At 40.1% G+C, this 26,663-nt stretch overlaps 1 protein-coding gene and 1 pseudogene across 1 annotated transcript in view; both read left to right on the forward strand.

Moving 5' to 3' along the window:
* Window positions 1–26,663, forward strand: part of LOC128741600 (facilitated trehalose transporter Tret1-like) — a 546,799-nt gene that overhangs the window by 403,243 nt on the left and 116,893 nt on the right. The window lies entirely within an intron of this gene.
* LOC128740497 (putative gustatory receptor 28b) lies at window positions 278–25,916 on the forward strand (annotated as a pseudogene).

The raw sequence follows: 26,663 nt of genomic DNA on the forward strand, positions 1-26,663 counted from the left end.
CCTGGTGGTGGCTAAATTGGATTAGTTCTGGTCGGTCATAAAAAATAGACGCGGTCCATAAATTAAAATTTCCGGACATTCATGCCCGGGCCGTCGAGTCTGCTCTTTCGAGTTCCGGTCCGAAAACCTACTGCAGTCATTCGGAATTTTCATTTTCACTCCGACTAACGTGCGTTGAAATTTATTTTTCTGTACAGTGCTAAATTCGTTTGTCCTGCTTTTTTGTTGCTTCGGTGAACGCGGAAACATCTGAGCCCTAGTGCGCCCACAAAACGGAATGAAGTTTCGAATGCCGACGACGACGACGACGACGACGAAGGTTGGCGATTCCCAGCGGAAGTCAGCTGCGAACCGTACTGGTCCCGACGAAAGCATCATAAAACATCTCAAACCACTCTACCTGGTATCCTCACTGTTTGCGCTGAGTCCGTTCCGGCTGATTTATGGACACAATAAAGAGGCGCAAATCTCGGTCCTCGGGACCGTCCAGTCCCTGGCGGCTATCGCTCTTTACGGAACCTTTCATCTCTACACCAATTACATTGACGATTTTACGGCCACTGCAATGGTCGACCGGAACTGCCACTGCTGGCGGGGGTAGTGTTGTGTCCGTGGTGATCGACATCTACAGCCGGTACTCGGGGCTGGCCATGTACTGGATCCTGGTCGCAGGTGCCATTGCTAATCAGCGGATCCTGATTAGGTGCTTGGGTCTGTTTGTACAGGTTGATGATATATTTGCGGCGAAGCTGGGACTCGTCGTGCGAAACTCCGCCTGGAAACGGTGAGTAACTCGCCAACGGGGGAAAATTGAAATGAGAACTTTGCCCATTGCATTTGCAATATTCTCCGGTAGAGCAGAACATAAACGAGTGGTTAACGGGGGAGCTGATATTTTAAGGCATGAAAAAGCACGGGTCATAAATTTGCAGTTACCAACGTTACTAGCTTCGACCCTTGCAGGTGTTTATCTGAAACAAATTTACATTCAAGATTATCTGCAAATCACATTAGATAATTGTTAAACATGTTTCATTGAGTGATTTGACGAACTTATTTTTTCGAAAGTACAATAAGATTTAATTTCAACAGATTGATTCCTCTTTATCTTTTATTTGTAATTTTATGAACCAATTGGTTTTATTGACTGTCGCTACTGCCATATTTGAACTCCTGCTTTGAATAATCATAATCATAATAATATAATGAAATGCTAGGGATGCAACGGGTATGCCCACCTGAGGCAATACAAACCGTATTTTTCCGAACATAAACTGTAAATGTAGTTGTTAAAACACATGAACTCAGTTATGGCACTGGACTGGAAACTACAGTACAGAATTATAGACGTAAATCAAATCGCAAACAGTTGCTACGGAGTAACTACGGTGTGGCCGTCGGGCTTGTGAAAACTGGCACTGCACTATGACCTGAGGCATGTACTATTTATTATTGCAGTTGGACTCAGCTTAGTTCATCTGTGCGAACGGAGATGAATGGGAGTCTCAGGATGGGAGTAATGCCATCGTTGCCCATCTACGGCGTGCAACTTTACGGCAATTATGTGTTTTCCTATTACGATTAACGGAAACGGTTGCCCAAGCTGTGTGAGTTATTCAATTAAAAACCATAAAATAAAAATAAAATTGCTAAAATTACTTACCTTTCTGTTTCTGACTTCTAAAGTTATTTTCCAGCGAGGATATAAAAAACATCAGCCAAAGTGCTTTTTAACTTTAACTATAACTTTACTTTTAACAACAGCAGAGTGCTAACTTTTCTTTGCACAGTGTGACACATAGATATTCGAGAGAAAAAAAACAAAGTCATATAGTTTTATAAATAGAGGCTTTATTTCGAATTTTAGTTTTAGAAGTTGTTTACCCTTAGATACAGAACGCAACAAACAATCATTGCTCTATTGAATCGCCTTTTGCCTGGATAACACGCTTCAAACGCTTTTTGAAGTCGTTAGATGCGGCACGCACAACTTCCATCGGAATGTCACTCCATATCTTGTTGATAACTAACTTAAATTCATCCAAATTATGATATTTATAATCCTTGAGCTTCTGCTGCATGTATCCCCATATACAAAATCCAGAGGTTCAATTCAGGAGAACTTGGAGGCCATTCCTTTTTCGATATGAAAACCATCGAATTGGCTTTGCACCACGTCTTCACAAGATTTGCAGTGTGGACAGGAGCTCCATCCTGTTGAAAGCAGTAACATTCTTCACCATACATTCTCTGAACGTGAGACATCAAATTTTGTTCTAAGACCATTTCTTGACAGTATTTTGCATTAACTTTCACATCCTTGTCAACAAATACAAGAGTAAGTTTCCCTTTCTTTGAAATGCTTTCCCATTCCTTGACCGTTGATGAATTTTGGTATCGTGGTACATTCCGTTTGTGCTTTGTAACGTCGATGATCGAACCCGACCACAACCGATCATTTTGAGCATGATGCGGGGTTTGAAGAACAAACAACTTCTCATCAGAAAAGATCACTTCGGAATCACCGTGCCGACGGAGCAGCAGTTTGCATCTTTCCTGCCGTTTTCACATCCAGATCCATTTTCAAAATTCGACGAGGAGATTCCCTGCTGATATTCAGCTCAACAGCCATTTTCCGTGCGGACCGGGGCGACGAATTCGCTCTCGAATGACTTTTTTGACCTCTGGAGTTCTAACGCTTCGTTTTTTCGAGTTTTTTTTACGGTTTTCAACAGATCCTGATGAGATGTTTAAGGTCTCGAAAAATAGTGCTGCACCGTTTTGGAATTTATTTATTATCAACGACCGTAACTCGAACATTGGTAAGTGTACATCGAACGAGACACAATACGAAAATGAAACTACGTCAAGTAAGGCTTAAGTCATGATGACACACACACATGGTATTAGTTTGATTGTTTTATAGTGTATGCCGAGGCAAGCATAAATTGATTTTTGTCGAATATATATGTGTCACACTGTATGGTGTACAAGAAAATTATACTTTAGGTGAAAATTTTAATTACTTGGAACGTTAGTACAGTAGTTGCTATTTTGAGCCAAAACGAGTCTTTGTCCAAGGTGAGTTAAAATAGGTGATCTAGTTTTCACAGTTTGTAGAACAGAAGTGCGCGGAACGATTGGTTAGCAACCATCGACGTTGTTTATACTTTTAACAGTTTCCGCTTTGAAAATTTCGGTGATCGTCAAGGGTAACCCAGCGGGGGTGAAAAACAAATTTGAACATCAGAAAACCTCTCTTGACTAACCTTGTCTTTGTCTTCATTATTGTTGTAGCTTATTGAAGATCCGCAAGGTTGCCGAATTTTCCTAGAGTTTGTAGTTCCACTAAGAGTTAAACCATCAGGCCACAATTCTAATGATTGTCGATGATTTCGCATTTTGACAATTTTTGCATGACTTGTAGCACTAGTCAACTTTAGGTAATTGGATTGAAACTGGTGTGCAGTGGACGACGTTAGCTTACGCAAGAAACTTGCTCACAACTTTGGGTTATCATTTACAATACTAATGTGCATTCGTCAATTTCCACGAAATTGTTGATAGCACCATCCATTATAATAGATTGATTTGAGGTATGATTATCTTACAATTAACATATGGACAGTTAGTTAAAATATCACTTAGCTAACGTCCGATTGCATCTTCCTCAGTTCCTTTCGACACTCTGCTTTACTGCTATTTGTATACGTGACAGAGCTACAATTGAAACAATGTAAAGAATTTCAAGCAACTAACTGACGCAAAGCAGAAAATGAAACGCTTAAAAACTATTCTCGAGTAAGACAAGCGCTGATTTTTCTCGCTTTGTGAATTGCTGCGTCACGTCATATGCACAAATATTCCTTCATCCCTGTTTCCGTGCAAGCCAACAGTTCGGAACAAATTCTTGCAGTATATGGATGTAATCTGGCAAAAGGAAAGGTGGAACGGTCACTTTTCTATGACGTTTCACTTTCAGAACATCAAATTGGAATAGATTCAATGTTTAGAGATAAAATCGGTTTAAGAAGAGAGATGTCTTTACACTTTAACATAACTGTTTACTTTCCAGACATCTAATTGGACTAGATATAATGTTTAAACGATGCAATCGGTTGAAGCGCCGTACTTCCCAAGCACAGATATTAAATTGATATAGGTTTAAACATCATAAAGAATATTCTACCTTTTGGGATGGAAGGACTAATAAAGCCCTTTACTTTTTTTGTAAAAGAAAACCACATTAAACAGATGGTGTGCTTCACTGTCGTCCCTGCCTGTGAAGCAAGATAATCACGAAGAAAATATATGGGGAAATTTAACCTTGAAAGTTTTCGTTAATTTTCACTATTTAGTGATGAGCGAAGAGCCACAAAATTGCTACTCTATTATGAATCGCTTGGTATTCAAATCATCAAAAGCCAATTATCATTGGCAGAGCTATTAGCGTTTAAAATATTTCATTTTTTCGTGACGCTTGCATCTTTTGTTTTTTTTTTTAAATTACCCCTTATATCAGCAACCTTTCTGAGAGACGTAGTTCTACGTCAAAAGAAATTTTAAATTGATTTTTTAATTGCGCACTTTAAATTTTATTGCATTTCACTAACCAAATCTTTTCTCTAGCAATTGATTTCTTATATGCACTTCATCCTTTGTACCAAAAATGGTTGTTGTATTAGTTGTTCGATTTCTTTGCGATCAATTATGATTATTTTTCGCGTTTCAATGGCGCACTCTTTGTAAAAATGTTACCATGCTATCAAATTTATACAATTTATTGTGCTTACTCACAACAGAGTTTATTGCCGCATCCGTTAAATCGAAAAATTTCAGCCTCTTCTCGAGTTCATTATTATTCGAAATATGAGGCTCAATCAGAAATTATATCTCAAACTGCATTGTTTTCACGACTGAAAATATGAAATGGCGCAGCTGTTTCCATGTGCACAGTGTTGCCGGATATTTTTATCACGGCAATAGTTTGTTGAATGCATAATCGGTAAATTAAATTCAACCAACAGTTTTGTAGAATCAATCAATTTTGCTCATGCAAATCAATTTAGTTGCATATTGTTTCATTACTCTTTTGCGTGAAGCATTCGTGGCCAGACAAAGAAAAGTTACAGGGTTTGCCTGAAATGCGTAATGTGTGTTATTTACACATTATTTACGGACTAGCTGGTAGCGTGTAATGAGCAAAGAAGGCTGACAGCATCGCGCGTAAAAAGGGTTCAAATCAGTCGGTGTTAGATGGCTAAAAAAGTAAAATGATCACATTGGCGATCTTGTCACTATCGAACCGTGTTCGTTCGTTGGGATAACAAACAGCAATATTAAGGTAAACCAACAAACATTTTTGTTGAATAGCAGCTAATTCAACTGCTATACGGCTAATAACAGTGGAATAATCGTATGATAAGCTATTGTACAACAAAACTGCTTATGGGGAAGCTAAATGAAATATATATTATAGAAGACAGTTTGGGACGTGACCAGAATAGATAGTAATTTTTTATCGGAGATGTGGTGACTTAGTATTGCTAGTTTTATTAAACAAAAAAATCAGAAAAGTTGTGCTCCGTCCACGATTGCACAGTTGGTGTGGAACTACGTTAGGCCGGAGTTTGCGGAAAAAACCTTAAATATTCAAGAAATTGATGATGCCAAAACGAATATTTTTACCAGTGCCAGAAACGGAGTATTTCAGAATAGAAATCTCCCTCACGCATCCAGCTATTAACAAAATGCTAGGAGTAAATTTAAATCGTCAAGATAATATGTTATTGACTTTACTAAGACGACAAGCCTTAATAAGGTCCATAAATGCATATGTAGCTTGTTTGCAGCATTATGTAGCAAGCAAAAAGCCTGAGCCTCTCAGTTGGTCTCGAGGTACAGCACTGGTGTAACAAGCTAAAAATCGTATGTTCGAATCTGGACTGGAAGAGGCTGTAAGTGTTAAAAGGATTATAGCACTAGTCCTGTACTCCTTACAGTTGACTGCGAAGTCTGTAAAACAGAAGGTCAAATTTCCGAATCGGAATTTAGCACCTAGACTTTACCGTGTTTTGTAGCAAGCAAAAAACACGATCGAAAGGAAAGCTTGTACACTAAATTTCCAAGCAATGATATCCAAGTTTAGATTGAAGTGGAAAGTTGCAGTGATCAGCTCGGAAGTCAAGCAGCGAATGAATGACGATAATGCCAGCAGCAGTCACGAGCTTGGTGTATGTAATGGTCGTTCGTGCCTGGGAAGCAAGACTATAATACGGAAAATGTACGGAAAAAATTAAGCGTGCTACCTGGAATGTAGAGACGAGTAGGGAAACCTGACGTAAATGAGTGAGAGGTGGGCGGCACGTGGAAGCAATTCTTTGATGAGTATCTCAGTGGCGATATGGCAGCAGGAGGCGGAACCTGGGAGTATCCACAAGCGATAATGGCCGATTTAGAAGATATTCGACAAGAAATCGGACAGTTGAAGACTAATAGAGCCAACGGAAAGGACCGACTCCCAGAACTAGAACTAAGTACTTGGCGGGCTTTATGGAAACCCGTGGGATGAAATTTTCACACTCCGACAGATCCTCTAGAAGTGTCGAGAGTACAACCTGTCCACATATCATATTATCCTGGATTTCAGGGTGGCATACGATACAGTTAAGCACGAGGAGTTATGGCAGGTAATGCGTGAGAACGGTTTTCCGGACAAACCGATACGGCACTTCAACGCTACCCTGGAGCAAGTAATTCGCTACGTGCGTGTTTCGGGGGTACTCTCGAGTCCCTTCGAATCGCACAGACTGTTGCGGCAGGGGATGGACCGTCCTGAATGTTATTCAACATTAATATTGAAGGTGTGATCCGGCGAGCAAGCATCAAAACAAAAGGTACGATTTTTAACAAAAGCATCTAATTCCTTGCCTTTGAAGACGACCTTGGCATCATTACTAGAAACTTTAAGATGGCGGAGGCAAATCTACTCCAGGCTAAAGACGGAGGTTAGGAGGATTGAGTTACAAATCAATACAACCAAAACCAAATATATAGTAGGAAGTGGCTTGAGAGAAAACAACGTTCACCTCCTACGGACAGTGACTATTAACGATGATGAGTTCATATATTTGAGATCTCTGATCACCACCGATAATAATACGAGTAAAAAGATTCAACGACGCATTCAAACTGGAAGTGCACAAGACGCTTCGATCACGGAGCATACGCAACCGTTCAACGCTGATAATGACCGGAAATCCTTTACGGACTTGAGACAAGCGCAAGCAAGGTCGGCCTCCCAGTCGAACATCCAAAGTACCGTGGGCGACGGCGGTTTAGCGGTCGGGGAGGTGAGGAAGGCACCGGGACCAGACGGGATCCCGAATTTGGCCATTAAAACGGGTATTTTGGAGACTCCCGAATTATTCGGGGCAGTAATGAGTAGATACCTGGAAGATGGCCACTTCCCGGACAGATGGAAGCGACAGAACCTGGTCCTATTGCCAAAGCCGGGAAAACCTCCGGGTGTTCCCTCGTCATATAGGCCGATCTGTTTGCTCGATACTGCCGACAAGGTGCTGGAGAGGGTTATTCTTAACAGGCTCGTACAGCACACGCACAGTACAAACGGTATGTTAAGGAACCAATTCGGCTTCCGTAAAGGCAAATCTACGGTGGATCCCAACTTGTCTGTCACTAAGACAGCCGAGGTGGCAATCCAGCGGAACAAAACGGGTATCCGCTATTGCGCAGTTGTCACGCTCGACGTGAGGACCCTACTAGCACGGTTGTTACAATGTAGTTGTAGTAACCGAATTATGACTAATTTCAGTCGTAATCCGATTGCTTCAACTAAATGGACCTAAAGTGTGCTACTTGGGAAATGCGTTTAATAGCGCTAGCTAGGACTCCATAGCCAACTCGCTTCGGAGCGTACGTTGCCGGTGTCGCTGTACAGGAGTCTGGAATATTATTTCCAGAATTGTGTGCTATGCTACAACACGGAGGAGGGTTAGAAGTGCGTTCCAATTGCCGCAGGGGTCCCGTAAGGTTCCATACTGGGTCCGGTGTTGTGAAACGTCATGTATGACGAGTGTATCATTAGCGAGGCCGTAGAGTGCTTTAATCAACGTGGAACTAGAGGCATACGGAGTACCACAAGATCGGACTCAATGACCACATGGCAGCCGGAATGGTCTGACTCCACAAAAGGCCCGTGGACACATCGACTTATCCCGGAATTATCCAGGTGGGTCAACAGGCGCCACGGTGAAGTCAACTTCCAGCTGACACAGATTCTATCAGGGCATGGTTGTTTTAGACAGTATCTGCACAAGTTCGGGCATGCGGAGTCCCCCTCGTGTCCCGAATGCGCGGAAGTAGAGGAAACTGCAGAACATGCTTTCTTCATATGCCCTCGTTTCGCGGGCGCGAGAAGCAACATGATGGCAGTGAGCGGTCAGGCCACTACTCCGGATAACTTAGTCCAAAGGATGTGTTGCAGCTCGGATGTCTGGGGAGCGGTCAACGCGGCTGCTACCCAGATTGTACTTGAGCTACAAAACCGCTGGAGAGTCGATCAACGGCGAATAAACAGCCTCATTACCATAGTCCAGTAGTTATCTAAGAGAGTGCGTTAAGCACAATAGCCCTTCCCTGAAGTAATACCGATAAGGTGGTGCCAGGGGGGATTGAGACTGGAGACTCGAGTAGGGTTTTAGTGGGTCAGGATCCTCACGCCCTATTAGGGGGGTCGGGATACCTAACCTCACTCCCTGAGTTGTCTTCTCAGGTGTCTGATTGTATCGTATCTTCTCAAGTGCTCAGCAGATTTCCCTACTCCTAAAAAACGAAAGGTGTTGGGGATTATGTTTGGCAGAGTACAATCGGAAAGCGCAAAGCGATGCGAAAGTATGACCCATGAACTGCAGGCATTACTTGGAGAGATTCCCATCGTACGGCTACCGAAAGTCGATAGGCTACGGTGGGCCGCCTATGTTGCAAGGATGCCAGATGACTGTGAAGCGAAGACCATTCTCTTCAAGAATCCAACCGGCTCCAGAAAAAGATTGACCCAACTTGCTAGATAATTCGACTTACGCATGTCGAAAAGTTCAGCAAATTTGCGACGAGTAGCCCGGGACCGCATACGGCGGATAGAAGTCCCTGATACAGCACGAGTCACCTCGGCTCTAAATTGTGCGAAGAAGAAGAAGAAGATGATGATGATGACGAAGAAGAAAGAGCCAGAATCGACCACAGTCATATTTTAAAACAAACTTTTTAGATAAATATTTTTTTAGTACCTCATCGAGGGATTTCATAAACCGATAAGTATTTTTTGCATTTTATTAACAATCTGAGGTGAATAATTATGTTAAAATGGAATTTTTGATTTTGAACAAGTGTTATTTTGTTAAAAATGGTGCTTTTAATTTTTTTTTCAATTTTAGATAATTTGTCTATAGTCACTGCAAGACGCCTTTTTGAAGATGTTCCAGAAGATTAGGTCTAACAGTTGAATATAACAGGAAAATAATAATTATAATTGTTGAATCAGAAAAGAAACTTATTGCTGCTTGTTTATCAACACTGATCAGAAATAAAACTCAGTGGGAGGAGCAACGGCGTCAATTGGGAAACTTGGCGTTATTTTTTCCCACTTCACAGGTTGATTTGCATTCAAATGATGTTTTCATTTTCTTTATTCTTTCTGGATGATTGGATTGACCCCCCTTTGCCGTGTGTACAGCATTGGTCTTTATAAGCCGGGACGTTGAGAAAAATGCTGCTAGTTTATGTTTTTTAAGTTCCAACTCTTAATGTCAGAAAAGCTTGGCCTATGTTTTTTTTAATCTCGTTTATTTGATTTGGCACGCTTGCTGTAGCTTAGAGGAGCCATAAGGCACGAGGAGCGCTGCTTACATCTATGTTAGCAGGTATGAGCGATACACTTGATTTACTGGGGTGAGTTGGTATTTGCAGTTTTCTTAATATATAGGGAGCTGGTGACTTATGTTTCTAAATTAAGCAATTTGTAACGTATTGTATGGTCAGACCAAAGATGTAAAAATATTATTTCAAATATTCGCCGTAGTTGATCAATTTATTTTGACATATAAGTTATACGTCAATTTTTCTTTGAAAATTATGCCCTCCAGTTCAAAGATTATTTCGTATTTAGTGACCCAGAGGTTATAGTATGTTCAATTGTCGGCTAGGCGCAGGATTATTGCACTAGTCCCGTAATTGTTCTCTACTCTAACAGACGGCTGTGAAGTCTGTCTATAAAGAAGGGTCATGCCTTAGAAAGACGTTCAAACCCAAGGCAAGGGGGGGCTCCGTAGCCGCAAGGTTGCCGAGTCTGCTTTGACAAGCGAGTGGTCATGGGTTCGAATCTTAGTAGGATCAGGCCATTCGATGTCAAGTGACTTTAGCATGACTTTATTCTCAGGCCCCTCATTTACCCTTCCTTCATGCTGATTTCTATATTACCCCCATAAACGCAGTCTTGACAGTGGGAAAAGTCACTCCTATAGTTAAAATGTACTAGACAAGCCTCGCCAAGGATTGCTGTAATTGGAGACTGTACTGGCATTGAGGAGCAAGGTGGGTAAAGTAGATCTAGCATTGAAGGAAGGGTAAACCCCACTACACGCAAGCACGCATAAAATTTAATAAACATATCGCTCATTCAATAGCGATTATAGCAGAAAAATGCAGTGCATGTTATACAGCAAACACCCGGGTGATATCATAATAGATCAACGATACTGGTCGCAGTGATGAGTCCATACAGAAAAAAAGGCTTTGCTTTATTTTGGACCAAGAAGTTATAATATTTCAAAATGGGGTTTGTCAAAATAGATGAGATGAAGATCATATAGATGTTTTATCATTTCGTCTATCTTCTGATTAATGTGAAGACCGTTCCGGCCATACTCCTGAAGTTTTGCTGAAATTTTGTGTTAAGTTGAGTAAATTTTCAGCAAAGTATTTCATTGTTTTAATATTATACGTGCATCGACAGCAAAGTGAAGTGAGACTCAATTATAAATAATATGATTTGTATTTATTCTACCGTTAACTAACTTTTTGATTTAATGCAACTCTGGCGGAAAATGTCGTACAATAATGCTCTAATAGATTTGAATCTTGTAGTGCAGCACAAAACTTTGCTTGGCTTCGGGGTTTGCATACATTCAAGTGACAACAACAAATAGCAATCGAGCGTTTCGCTGCCATTTTGAAATTAAAATTTAACACCCTCCACGACTGCAGCGGATAAAGTTGTATTCCCCGAAGAAACCAGCTAAACTGCAACAACATATTTCTCGTTCCCGGTCGCGAGGCAGAATACTTCACTAATTCCGAAGCGCGGAAGCAACAGTCGTAATTTTACAGTTTGCATCCTTTTCCTGCTGTCATCCCACAGTCTAATTTGCATTCAAATGATGCTCATCGGCGTCGCCATCCTGGTGTTCGAGTGGCTGAACTGCTTAATGTATCTAAGTGATTTCGTGACCCAAACCGAGTACTGCCTGCCCCAGTGCTATCTCACCCTGCTGACGACCGTCATCGTCGAGTTTCAATTCGTCGGTTACGTCAAGCTGCTGCAAATGCGTTTTCAGCTCATCAACCAGCTGCTAGTTCGGCTAAATGAGCTGAGCTCGGTAGCCGGTTTATCCCGTGCTGCTAATCCCAACTTCGAAGTTAATGGGCTGTGGTGGAGCGGAATGGAAAAGAACCGCATGCTTCGTCGCACTGCTGATGCTGACTGTGAAAACGTCGCATCAGAGAATCAACCTCGCATTTTCCAGCAACACAAGCAACCACCCGCCACCACCCACAACTCCGTCGCCGGCAACAATAATGCGTTCGTTAAGAAAACGACCGCAACGAGGGAATTGTTTCCATTATCGCGCTCCAACCAAAAACACCTCGTCCCAGCCAGGAGCAGAATCCCTGGGCAGCAGCAGCGATTCGTTTCGAAGCGACTGAAGACGCTTCGGCAGATGATTGGAAATGTGCGGTAAGACTTAATGGATCTTTTGAAAATCATCGATTCATTTGACAGTAATCGATTTGCTTCATTCATTTGCTGTTAGCTCAACGAAAGATGAAAGCAAGCAACAATTCACCTTATCCGATGAGGAAATTGTTTCGAACGTTATATCATTCGATCCCGACAAACATTCAAAACAGAGTCTCTAATTATTCCAGCCACCGTATATCCGATAAGACGAAACGGTCAGTGCTTTTGGACGGCTCGGAGCTTAGGGGAATCACAGAACCGATTCGCTCGGTTATAACCTTGGATCTCGCCGGAAGTGAATGGATGTCGACCATCGACGAGCTCGGCAAGGGCCACCACCTAGCACGGCCACAGGCCGGTAGTTTAATTAATACCGAATCGTCAGCGTCCGATCGCATCCGAATGGAAATTATTAACGATGTTAAAAATTTATATGCACATTTGCATTTATTATCGCTGAATATTAATAAAGCGTACGGCGTACAGCTGCTGTTCATCCTGATGACGCTGTTCGTAACACTCACCACATTGCTGTACTCCAGCATAATGAAAGCAAGCAGGTATGTAGGGCTGCGTTTTGCCTCTAGAAATGTATATGTATGTCGGTATTGTTTCGATTGTAATGCACCTGTTTTTTCAGGTAATCGAACATTTATGAATTTCCACCATTCATTATTTTCATCGGCCACAAGGCACGCGGGTTTGCTCTCGGCATTATGCGTCAAATGTGCATGTTGCGTTTTTCACTGTTAGTTTGGGCTTGAATTGGTTAACTCGTTGTTGTTTTTTAATTACGACCGTTGTTTCGGTAATATATGTTCTAATGATATGTCGTTAGCGAGTGAAGTATGCATGTAACATTAAATTATTACACTTAATCTAAGATGGTCATGTTGTTCGTGTTAATTTTATGCGGCGTTTCGTTTTTTGAGAGTAGAGTTAATTAACCAGTTGGACCCTGTAATTGAATGTTTAGTCGATCCCTGGCCCAGATTGGCGGTGAATTGAAAGTTTTGTGTGTTCTGTTTTAATTTAACCTTAATTTTGATTTTTTTCTCTATGTAAATGATAAGCTGGTAACAAAATTTTGTATTTAAAAAAATCGTAAAATTATATTCATAGCTAACAAAAAAATCATATTATTTAAACTCTAAACATTCGTAGGCTTATTTCTTATGTTGTTAATTCGAATGGTTCATATTTGGTACGAGAACAGATTCGTAGCACATTTTGCACCAGAATGCATTTGATACAGGTTTATTATTTGGCATCGTTATCGACGAGATCGGGCTGCGAAGATTACATGAAAGAGTTAATATACTTGTGTAATTATAAGCTGCTTATTATACAGTCGTCGTGGTTCTATGGTTCGCGGTGTCGTCGGTTGGTCTTACGGTAATATAACAAAAAAGCTCATCTTCTTGATTCCCGATCTCATAAGCTTTTTTCAAAGATTTTTCCCAAAGCTTTTTTGCAGAAAGCCATATTCGTGATTGCAACCCGTCGTTTCACGACTCACGTCATTATAACATAAGACGAGCCTACTAAGTCGTATAAATCCCTTGAATATTTAGAATTATTGTTCATGTAACTCCAAATCGGTACCAACCCAATTTGGATACCCGCTAGCTACTACGTACTTCGTTTTAGCATTGATAATGATGAGTCCTGTTCTAGCTGCTTGCAATCAGGCCCGGCGCTTCCCTTAAGCAAAACAAGCAGTTGCTTGGAGCGCCACTTTGAGGGGGCGCCATTTCGGTTACTTGAAAAAGATTGGTAAAAGTAAAGCCTAGGTGCTACATTCCGTTATCGAAACTTGACCTTCTGTTTTTATACGGCAAACTTCGCAACCAGCTGTTAGAGTGCAGGATAATTGCAGGGCCAGTTGCTACGATCCTATTGACTCTAACAGCCTCTCCCAGTCGAGATTCGAACATACAACGACTGGTTTATTAAACCAGCGTCATACCTTGGAGCCAACTGGGAGGCCTAAAGATTGGTATATTGAATAAATAAGTTATCAATAAAATAACGGTTGTCCATAAATAACGATTAACATAATTTTAAATTTTTTGATACAGGTTTCTCCTTCTCCTCTAGCAACATAAAGCCGGGCTCGCTTACTTACTTACTTACTTAGTTGACTTGTCGTCCTAAGATAAAGCCTGATAAACAAAATTTCTCCAATTTACTCGGATGTGGGTTACTGCTCTCCAATTCCTTAGGCACCGCATACTTCTCGCCAAATCTCTCTTCACCTGGTCTAACCATTTTGCTCGCTGCGCTCCTGATCGTCTTGTTCCTACCGAATATGAAGCGAACACCATATTTGCAGGGTAGTTGTCCGGCATTCTTGCAACATGCCCTGCCCATCGTATCCATCCAGTTTTAGTCACCTTTTGAATGCTGGGTTCACCATAGAGCTGTGCGAGTTCATGGTTCTTCCTCCACCTCCATATTTCGTTCTCTTGTATACGCCAGCGAAGATCGTTCTTAGCACTCGTCGTTCAAAAACTTCGAGTACTCGCAGGCCCTCCTGAAGCATTAGCCACGTTTCACGCCCGTAGAGAATGTATCAGGATGGACTTTGTACGGGGGCTTAGCCTGTTCGTCCGTTATTGATTGTGAAGCCCTTAGTAAGCACGACTTCCGCTAATAATACGCTGTCGAATCTAACGGCTGGTGTCATTGTCTGCCGTTACCAGTAAGCCAAGGTAGACTAATTCATCAACTACTTCTGACTCATCATCGTCGATCGTTACATTATTGCCCAAGCGGCGTCTGTCGGCCTCGATTCTGCCGGCAAACATTTACTCTGGTTTAAACGTAGGGTAAGGTGCTGTAGAATGCACCGTTTAAGCAAAACATCATTTTGCAGAGCAACGGCGCGTTTGTTCCACGTTTTTCAACTTCTAGAAGAATTTGGGATCTCTTTTACACTTACTCCTTGTGAAATTTCTTAACAAAAACCAGTATTTTTTGTTATTTTTGACGATTTTTGGCAAGAGTCAAAATCATTATGTGAGGCAGAACGCCAAAGCCCGTGGACAAAACGCACCAAGTTTGCCCAGCAAGGCGTTAACCTTTACGTCCCCGACATCAAATATGGAGGTACTTCCAGTTACACTTTTGGCTCTATCTGCACTTATTTTCATTCGATTTTTATGCAATTAGCCTTAAAAGAACCACATCAGATTGGCCTTTAATGAAAAAATAAGTTGATAAATTATGATTCCATTTTCCCGGATATATTCCAGATCGCAGTGGGATTTTTTTGACCGGCTTGATGCAGCAAGGGCAAATTACTGTAGAGGGCGCCCTGGTACTCCACAGGCTCCGTTGCGGCGAGAGAATTTATAGAACCCCCTCAGCCATTCATCCCTCGGCACGGGTCGCGTCACACCTTGGATTAGGGGCTTATCCATAATAGTTTTTACATAATAGCCATAGATAACAGCTATTATAACCATCTCCTTTAGGGGCTTTAGACCCTCTGCTTTGGTTCTTGGGAGTCGAGAAGAACCGTCATGAGTGCCTCCTTCTCTGTCCGCATACGACCCTAGTTTCCGCCGGTTATCCGATTTCCACTAAGGAACGTATCCCGGATGGTACCACGTGCAGGTAGAGATAGGAGTTGCTGAATAAGAGGCTGTGGAACCTCATGGTGGTTCTGGAGCGCATGATTCAACCATTTACCATCCATGACAGTCTTATTGTCAGCGCAAAGGCTGTAGACTGTGATTTGTACAACCTGTATGTGTATGGCATACATAATCACAAATCAGCAATAAAACAAGTCCGATGTTCTGATGCAGTACTTTGAAGTAAACGTAAACAAATACACTGTCAACAGAAATAATTCATTAATTATACATATTAACCCAACATTAGAGTTTTATTTTTTTATATTTTGTCCTGTCGCATCCTGCATAGCGAAAAACCATACGATGAAAATAATTTTGATGTAGGACTACGTCTTACTGGAAAGTAGTGAAACCCAATGTTCGAAAAAATTGACAGCCCTGCATGAAGGCGAATACCAAACGCCTTCAGCGCCTACAGCTTAACCCCCGATGGTATTCTTTTGTATGCCAGCGCATGAAGATAACTACTGAACTGCTGACAGTGTTTGTCTTTCTCAGTTTTCTACCCTTCAAAACAATTCATTTATGAATTGCAATGCTGAATGATTGCTCGACTAACCGGTCAGTCAGTTTTCTTGCTCTTGACTGATATTTAAGATCTCAAAGTTTAGCTTTTTAAAATGCCTGCTTTTTAAAATCAACCAAAACCTGACCGAAGGAAATGAGGTAAAACTTCGCAGCAATGTTTACGTTTATTGTAATTTCTTTTGCCATTATCGGCACTTCAAAATGAATGAATGATTCATATTTGATTTCATTCACTATTGTTGAGAATGAAGAATGCAGAGAACAACACGAACATGAACGCAAGTGATTCGCTCGAATCGATGGTTTCAGATTGGCAATGATGAGTTCATTTCATCTGTACTAGAAACAGCAAAGAATCAGCCTTGTATTGCATCATTTCAGGCGTATTGCCTAAATTGATTATGAGATTTCTAAGCACTGGTGAAGTCTTGTACAAGTAGTGCTAGTTTTCAGTTTCCTTTAAGCCTCCCAACAAACATTTTTGCTGTGCAATATTATTATTGCAACGATTATTCCTCTGTTAAGCCTAGTATCGACCTGAAAAGAAATGGGCAAAAAGATAGGCCAAGAAATGCTGAAGAAAAGATTTTCCGTTTGCGATTTCTTTACCAGTATGCAGCTCACAAGAAATATTGTTTTACTTTCAGATGGCGCAGTTTTACATGCCAGTGAATTGAAACGTCACTTTTCCGTACGGAATAATATCCGGCGCAATTATTACCACAAGAAAAAATGACAGATAATTGCTTGCCTTGCAGTTGTCAAAATTTCTTCGGTAAATACCAGGATTTTTTCTTGTGCTGTTTTCTTTTCAGCTGGATACTAGGCTTTATTATCCGTATAGCGGTTGAATAAGCTACTATTCAACAAAAATGATTGTTCGGCTTATTCACAGGTTTTGTATTGGTGGTATAACACACTGACGGAATCATCAAAGCAAATCAGTAATCAACGAGAAAGAGTAAAATTCCATTTAATTCTACTATAACAAACTGTGAATGTGTTCCTTCCGAAATGGACGATTTTTGGTAATTGATTAAGGTGAAAACAGTCGTCATCGATTCTGCGAATTTCAAAAGCAGTTTTTTTTGCTTGAAACAAAAATTTTGTTCATGAAAATTCATTCGCTTTGTTCAGATTGTCAAGAAGAATGGAGTGCATACATTTCTATAAACAGAACCCTGCTTTTGGGCCCAAAAACTGCATCCGAAATTGGGCTCTCCGACGAAAAGTTAATGACTGCCAGTTTCCCGTTAAACTGTTAGGAATCTAGGGTTTCTTCCCGGTTTCTTCTATGACGGCACCACACGGCCTCTTTTCCACTTACAGAACTGCCCGTAGCTGAATGCGTTAAAGTTATTTCCGACATATTTCTGTCTTTTGCACTCTTTAACAAATCACTATTCTGCTTCACGCAAACTCGAAACTAATGTAGGTGTCTCCACTGCGGCGCCGTCGTAGCGAATACCAATGGATCATTAAAATCCCGATTTAATCCACCTATTGGTGAAAGGAACCTTTGTTATACCATCTCATTTGTCATTTGAGTTAGAATTCGACACGCCTTCGCAACTCAACTTTTTGATAACACTATGATAGTTATCATCAATACATATGCATGTCTATGTAATATACTGATAAATTTGTATAATATTCCAAAGCAATCAAAAAATGTCTTCCTTTTATTTGTAATAACAAATTATTATTTTAAGTTAAAGCGGGGTGACATTCTGGGGTTTGGTTTAAGTGAGTAACTGTCCGTTTTCCTGGATGTATTCGGAACGTTCCTAGAATGTGTCCAGCTGTGGCCAATGTAACCCTGGACACTTTATATGTCAACTAATGAGCTACTTTTGCAATTTTGAGTACTTAAAGATGTCATATGTTGTACTTTAGCTGAATTCAGAAACTGAAGGGGGACCCTCACTGGAAAATCGAAAAACTTGTTTGTTTTGCATTTTCAGAGGGCTTTTATCTTTCGAAATGTGGAGCCCATAGTATTTTTCGGTACGTGGTCTCGTTGAGAATTTACAGTGAAACTGTTGGATCACTTGAAGGGAAGTGCAGTGCTGTACAATAGTTTAAACGCGCTCTTCTCGAAATCATATGTTTTCAGCGACTGTGTGTGTATCGCAGCGCAGTATCTTAGAGGATCGATTTGAGTGAATTTTTTTTGACGTGTAAAAATTACATATCTAAATAAATTGTGACGTAACCGCTTTTCGATATCTCAACTTTTTAATTTTCGCTGCATTTTTAAAAAAATCGTTACACTTCGCAACCAGTAAGAGATAGATAGTTACTATGTACAGCAAAATTGCTTATTTTACTGTGTTCTATAACTTTTGTGGAGACACTGTACTTTTTTGGACGCATTTAAAAAACAAAAATTTGTATCACCCTAATAGGTAGATTTACGGTCACCCTAATAGTGTAAAAAGTTGCGCCAGATTTTTTAAATAAACTTTTCCAAAGACACACCACCTGGAAAATTAAGCATTTTTACGCTAGAGCACATGATCGCGTTTTTTTCTGTTTGGTTCATATCAGTGAAGTTTGCTTAAATAATTTCATCAATGTTTTTCGAATAACTTTTGACAGGTAAGGCCAATTCTAATAATATTTAGCAGATATGTTCACAGCATTAAGGCCTTTTGTTTGATACTAAAATAATTGAAATCTGATTAATTATCTGGTTAAATACGGTATAAATAATTGTAACTTTTATTATGCTGTACACGACTGCTCATAACTTTCAGATTAAACATCCAATCAAAAAACAAATCAATAGTGATCTATGAGGCTATATTACCTACCAAATGAGACTAATAGCGCATAAATCGGTTTGGCCATCTCTGAGAAACGTTCGATTAATTGACACCTTGAAAAAGCACATTTTTAAGCATAACTTTTGAACCGCTTGATTGTTTGCGATAAAACTCTCTACAAAAAATTTGCAGTAGCAAGAGCCTTCATTTGATACTAAAATTGTTGAAATCGGTTGAGCGGTTCCGGAGAAAATCATGTCACGTAATTTTTACATTTTTGCTTATAACTTTTAAACAAAATGTCGGACCGCAAAATCATTCATGTGATCTACAAGGTGATAACATTTTTCAAATAGGCGTAATAGCAAACGAATCGGTTCAGCCATCTCCGAGAAACAGACGACTAAAGTCAAGCGTCACATACACACACACACACACACACACACACACACACACACACACACACACACACACACACACACACACACACACACACACACACACACACACACACACACACACACACACACACACACACACACACACACACACACACACACACACACACACACACACACACACACACACACACACACACACACACACACACACACACACACACACACACACACACACACACACACACACACACACACACACACACACACACACACACACACACACACACACACACACACACACACACACACACACACACACACACACACACACACACACACACACACACACACACACACACACACACACACACACATACACACACATACATACACACACACACACACACACACACACACACACACACACACACACACACACACACACACACACACACACACACACACACACACACACACACACACACACACACACACACACACACACACACACACACACACACACACACACACACACACACACACACACACACACACACACACACACACACACACACACACACACACACACACACACACACACACACACACACACACACACACACACACACACACACACACACACACACACACACACACACACACACACACACACACACACACACACACACACACACACACACACACACACACACACACACACACACACACACACACACACACACACACACACACACACACACACACACACACACACACACACACACACACACACACACACACACACACAGACATTGCTGAATTCGTCGAACCTTATCGACCCAAGACTCGACCCTCCAGGCCTCGGATCAACTTCGTGTTTTTCGACCAATTTTTAAACCTTTGTTATAGTATAACAAAGGTAAAAAGATGAAAAATCTAACAGATGGCTCCAGCATAGACATGTTCTGTCAAACATACTCGACGACCGTCTGTGAACGGCCGTCTTTTCCTGTTTGTGTACGAGAACCATGGTTGTGTACCTCTGCCGGCACCACGTGGTGGTTATGGGATAAGGGTTATTTAGTAAATAAAGGTGGTAGATTTGCACATGTTCACTCTTAACCAAACCTTTGAGTACAATATGCACATCGTTAAATTATAGGGTAGACGCACCATTAGTGGTGGTAGTACTAGTAGTGGTGGAAACTCGAATTATTCCATTATTTTTGCAGATTATGGCACAAGTTTGATACTTATCAAATAATACTGTTACTGGTAGTTCTATACTTATCAAACTTGTACCAAAATCTGCCAAAATAATGGAATAATTCAAGTTTCCACCACTACTGGTACTACCACTACTACTGGTGCGTCTACCCTAAATAAGTCACACCATATCATCTTATTTATCTACACTTGCGTTAGTAAAAGTTTGCGAAAAATTGACAAATCATTTTGGTGGATCCCATTATACTATTCACAAACTAATTACCTAGGGGAATTGTGTATAATGTGCCCCCCCTAATAATAAATGGATATATCTCTTTTATGCTTCCCTAAACTAACGTGACAACTACGAGTATATGTTGGTATTTAAGCTGACAACCAATTACAATTGTTTCATTTAGTATTGTGGAATAAATATGCTAGGAATTATTTAATAAAAGTACCTAAATGTTGTGTTTTTCGTCTGCGCGGGGTAAAATGCCCCACCTGCGGTATAATATGCCCAATGCAGTAATTTGAGTATTTCTACCAGTGACAGACCAACTCTATTTTGTAGAAAGTAAAACTATACCCTTTGTTTTCAAAATATCGTATTTTTATATAAAATAAACCTGGTTTCGGACTTCTGGTGCACTTTTTCTTTTCTGCATGGGGCACATTATACTGCAGCTGTGGCATTTTGCTCCGCGTAGTTGAATTACCTGGAATTTGGACGTTGGTAATAAATTATTTCCACCACGGTTACTCTACAATACTAGTTGAATTAAATAATGGCAATTGACTTCAATTTGGATCTGTTTACCTATATTTATAGCCACATTTGCAAGGGGGGCAAATTGCACCACCGCAAGTGGGGCATATTGGTCTGCTTTTACTTATTTGAAAAAATATTAAATGCTATAGCAAATCAAGCGTTTCATTCCGCGATTTTTGGCAGGAATGTCTTTTTGAAGTTCACTTTACGCAATCGAATCGCAACAACCGGTTATTTACAAATTTTGACAAGAAAATAGCTTATGGAAATGACGCCAAAATTTACATCGGAAGTTGCTCAAAAACAAATTTAATTTTGTTTTGTTTTTACAGCATGTGACAACTGTCATACTTGCATAGTAGGCTAGTTCCATCAAATACTATGGTTTCTGGGTGGTTTTGCATTTTAATTTCGCTTGGTTAGGGAAAAACGAAGGCGGGGCACATTGGCCAGGGGGGGCACATTATACACAATTCCCCTATATGGGAATCAGACCAAAAATTATACGAATTAGAAGAAAACACTACTACAGCATGAACCTTGTGTGCATTAGTGAATTATCACCTTGTCTATTTCTAACTGATACCCGATATCACATAACGATGCCAATAATTTAAATTAATTTCGATTGAATTTCTCACAAATATTAATCCACCTAATCGATTAAGTTCAATTGACTTTAATCATAGGCGCTCTGCAGTTCATACCTGCAAACCATTCAATTTCAATTACCCCACATAAATTGATAATACCCAAACCCTGCTGCTGTTGCTGCTACTGAACACCTATGTCAGTTTAATGTATTACATCATTATCGTAAGTGGTAATAATTTCCTCGCCTGCTGATTACTTTCCAAGACAATGAGCCTCATCAAAGCGCAGCATGTCATGTGATAATATGTATGTTGTAGGTTACATGTAGGCTGTAAGTACGCTAAATCGTATAGAGTCAGAACGAGGCAGGGCAACGCAACGGCAAAGGATAAAACCGCAGAATTGCTGCGACTACCATGTTTTAATGACGCAGAAAGCGGGCTAATTAATTTTTATTACGAATTATAATTTCAAACTGTTTTGCAAAAACTTACTTTAGTAAGTTTTACTGCTATTTGTTAGGTAATCCAATGTGAACATTGGATGATTTATTTAAAATGATTTTCATACAGCCAATAACAATTTATTGGATAGTCTGTTACGATAGTTTATTGCTTATTTCAACCAAAATCATGAAATATTATCAAACCAATGACCGCAGTAAATGTTGACAGGAAGTAGAATGAGTTGCTCATTCGTTACCCTTCTTGACAGCTATATCATCATTCAAAACAGCGTATATCTGATTAAGTACTAAAGAAATAGCTTCTCCAAACTCGTATTAGAACGCGTTGCGGAATAAGCTACCATCTGGAATGTTATCTCTAAACAAGACGAATAGCAACTGCTGCCAAGGTATGATGTCACTATGCTGTAAATTGTGCTTCCGCATTCTAAATAGATCAAATTTAGGGTTATTTTTATAAGCGTGACTAACACCCACCGCCTATTTTCCTTAGGATTTTACTGCTACGTACGTCATCGCAGGAGGATTCAGTTACGCGCTTCTGGGAAGTGATTAGCAGTATGTTCTGGGCGACTGTTTACGTCACGCGAATATATCTAATTTGCAACGCTTGCTATGACACTAAAAACGAGGTAATATTTTTGACCACTTGTCCGAAGTTATTTCTATCGATTCTATTAAAGTTTACTTATCTTTATAACTATCACCAAATGTTCTGGTAATCAGTTTTATTCATGCTTCATTATATGAAAAAGTACAAAACCAAAAATACTCTCATCTAATTCACTGCTACCAATTTTCATTTCCCACTTGCAAAATACTATTTCAGTGAATTATTTAATGCAAAGCACTTTATAGTTATATTTTTAAACGCGAATAGGCTAACAAACATACAAATTGCATTTTTGTTAGATTGCTGATTTAATTGAATAAATAACAAAATTGTACTCTTTTCAATTGGCTTCGGTACAACCAATAAAACTATCGCACTATCAGGCGTCACAGGTAGGATGTCTGGTTCACAGGTTGGACACAAGCACCGGCAGCATCGCTTGCAAATCGTCGGTTAGTATTTTGCGTTTTAGGATTATTTCCATCTCGTATAAAATATTTTCAGGCAAACTTTCTTCGGATTTCTGTAATGTTTCGGAGTACTTTTGTACGGCTATCTCACGATGTAAGAAAACAATATACGCAATATACGAAAAAATTCATGCCTCCAAAAACACCCACATGCCAAATATGGTTCCATTTGATTAATTAGTTTTCGGGTTTTGAGGAAATTTGTATTTCATTTGTATAGGAGCCCCCCCTCCTAAAGTGAGGAGGGGTCTCAATTCACCATAGAAAAAGTTCTTGTCTCCAAAAACACCCACATGTAAAATTTTGTTCCATTTGCTTGATTAGTTCTCGAGTTATGCAGAAATTTGTGTTTCATTTGTATGGGAGCCCCCCCTCTTAGTGGGGGGAGGGATCTCTAACCATCATAAGAACCTTTCCTGGCACCAAAAACCCCCACATGCAAATTTTCACTCCGATCGGCTCAGTAGTTTTCGATTCTTAAAGGAACATAGGGACAGACAGACAGGCAGACAGAAATCCATTTTTATAGGTATAGATAAATTCCTGAATTAGGTAAATGTTCAGGAAACCCGAGTTTTCAACTTAGATTAATAGTGTATAAATCGGTTTGCCCATCTCGGAGAAACGTTCGACTAATTGACACTTGGTAAAAAGACATTTTAAACATAACTTTTGAACAGCATTTTTGTTTTCGACAAAGCTCCCCTAAAAATGTTGCAGCAGCAAGATCTTTCATTTGATACTAAAATTGTTGAAATCGGTTGAGCGGTTCTGGAGAAAATCGTGTGACGTAATTTTCTTATTTTACTTATAACTTTCAAACGAAACGTCGAACCGCAAAACAATTCAATAGTGATCTACAAGGCAGTAACACCTTTCAAACAAGGTTAAGGTGAAATTAGTTGTCATCGATTCTGCCAATTTCCAAAGCAGCTTTTTTGTTTGAAACACATATTCTGTTTATGTCAAGCGTCACATACACACACACACACACACACACACACACACACACACACACACACACACACACACACACACACACACACACACACACACACACACACACACACACACACACACACACACACACACACACACACACACACACGCACACACACACACACACACGCACACACACACACACACACACACACACACACACACACACACACACACACACACACACACACACACACACACACACACACACACACACACACACACACACACACACACACACACACACACACACACACACACACACACACACACACACACACACACACACACACACACACACACACACACACACACACACACACACACACACACACACACACACACACACACACACACACACACACACACACACACACACACACACACACACACACACACACACACACACACACACACACACACACACACACACACACACACACACACACACACACACACACATATATATATATATATGAACTCTCCATTACGGCTTCACAGAATATGCAGTACACCGCTGCAAGAGCTGCTTGAATCCGTCAGAAAAGTTCTTCCAAGGCGTGTTGCTGCAAGACGTCAGCAGGAAGTTCTGATTCTTTCAACTAGATCAGACGAAGACGAATTTGAGTGGATGGATGTAAAGGACGTGGATATGCGCGAAACATTAATCGACGTCACATCAGCGACTTCTGATCATCTTCCAAAATCCGTGAATCGATGGCTTACAAGCTCGAAAATTTTCCTTTTTTTATTTGCTGAAATTCATTTGATAGCTTTAAATAAAATGGTTGAAATGAATATTTAATTTTTTTGTTGTGAAGGGGGGGGAGGGTTGTCGTGACGTGACGTACTTTCTCAGGGGGCCACCGAATGTGTGACGAAATGTGACAATGGGGAGAGGGGGGGTTGATTTTGGTCAAAATTTGCGTGACGTACTAAATGGATGTCGCCAAACCTTTATTATAGTATAACAAAGCTAAAAATGTACCGAACTGTAATTGAGAAATGAAAGATGTTCGATTAATGCTTGAGCTTGAGGACTACCAAAACTTGATTTTGTACTGGGTATTTATTAATTACGTTTAAATATTTTACTTTGCAGGTTACACTCCTCTCCTTGCAAGTTTTACATCAGAAAATAGAAATTAGTGGATGCGGCTTGTTTAATATTGATCATGGATTAATGTTCAGCGTAAGTTTTTATTCAATTTTCATCTCATTGCTTAATTTATTTTGCCAAGCCAACATACCAATTGTAACAATCATATATTGTATCGCATACATTTTCTGAAACTTTTGATTAATTGGTATAAATTGAATATTAAAAACTTTTTGCTTTTCAGATGATTGGTTTGGTCGCTACCTATATTATGATACTATTACAGTTCGATATGGGTTCGAGCAAACCGAAATAACCTTCGACCCAAGTGACAATACCGTACTGATGAGATCCAAAGTTACACAATAAAAATATATGGAAAATAAAATAAAAATTTAAAATATAAGAATAACATACAAAACATCCTAAACCCAAGACACAGAACAGATTTGCGCCTAAAAATATGTTACTTTCCAGTGTTTCTCTAGTGGCCACATCTGCCTAGCTCACGAGTTTTCCACTAGTGCCCACTAGAGGGATTCGTCCAGAGTATGTTTGTTTTTCCGGTTCTACATGCAGTGATTAGATTGAGCCAAGCGGTAAGCATAAATAATTTGATTAGGCTGAAATCACACGCAAGAGTACTTATTCAAAGATACATTCATATTTTGTTACCGAATTTATTATAACTTTGTTTTTCAACTGAATAATTTGAAATTGTAACTTTAATTTGAGTTTGAAACTGTAGAAATGTGGTAAATATTACCGACGGGATAAAACGATAGCGAACACCTTCGCTTGAGAAAATAAAAACCATTGCAATGCGTTACGAAATAAGCAAGATTAATTTAACCTTCCTAATGCATTAGAAAAAAGTTACATATTATGCATTAAGGGTCGAAAACGACCCAAGTTTTGAAATTGCTCTCATTCATCCATTTTCAATCCGAATTTCGTTTTCTTTACCTCGTTTGAAAGCTATGGCCAAAAACTAGCACCCAAGGTATGTTGGGGAATATTTGTTGGCTGATGGCCACTTCTGCGTCGGTTCCGGAACACCCAC

This window comes from Sabethes cyaneus, chromosome 3, assembly GCF_943734655.1.
Source record: "Sabethes cyaneus chromosome 3, idSabCyanKW18_F2, whole genome shotgun sequence".
Lineage (NCBI taxonomy): Eukaryota > Metazoa > Arthropoda > Insecta > Diptera > Culicidae > Sabethes > Sabethes cyaneus.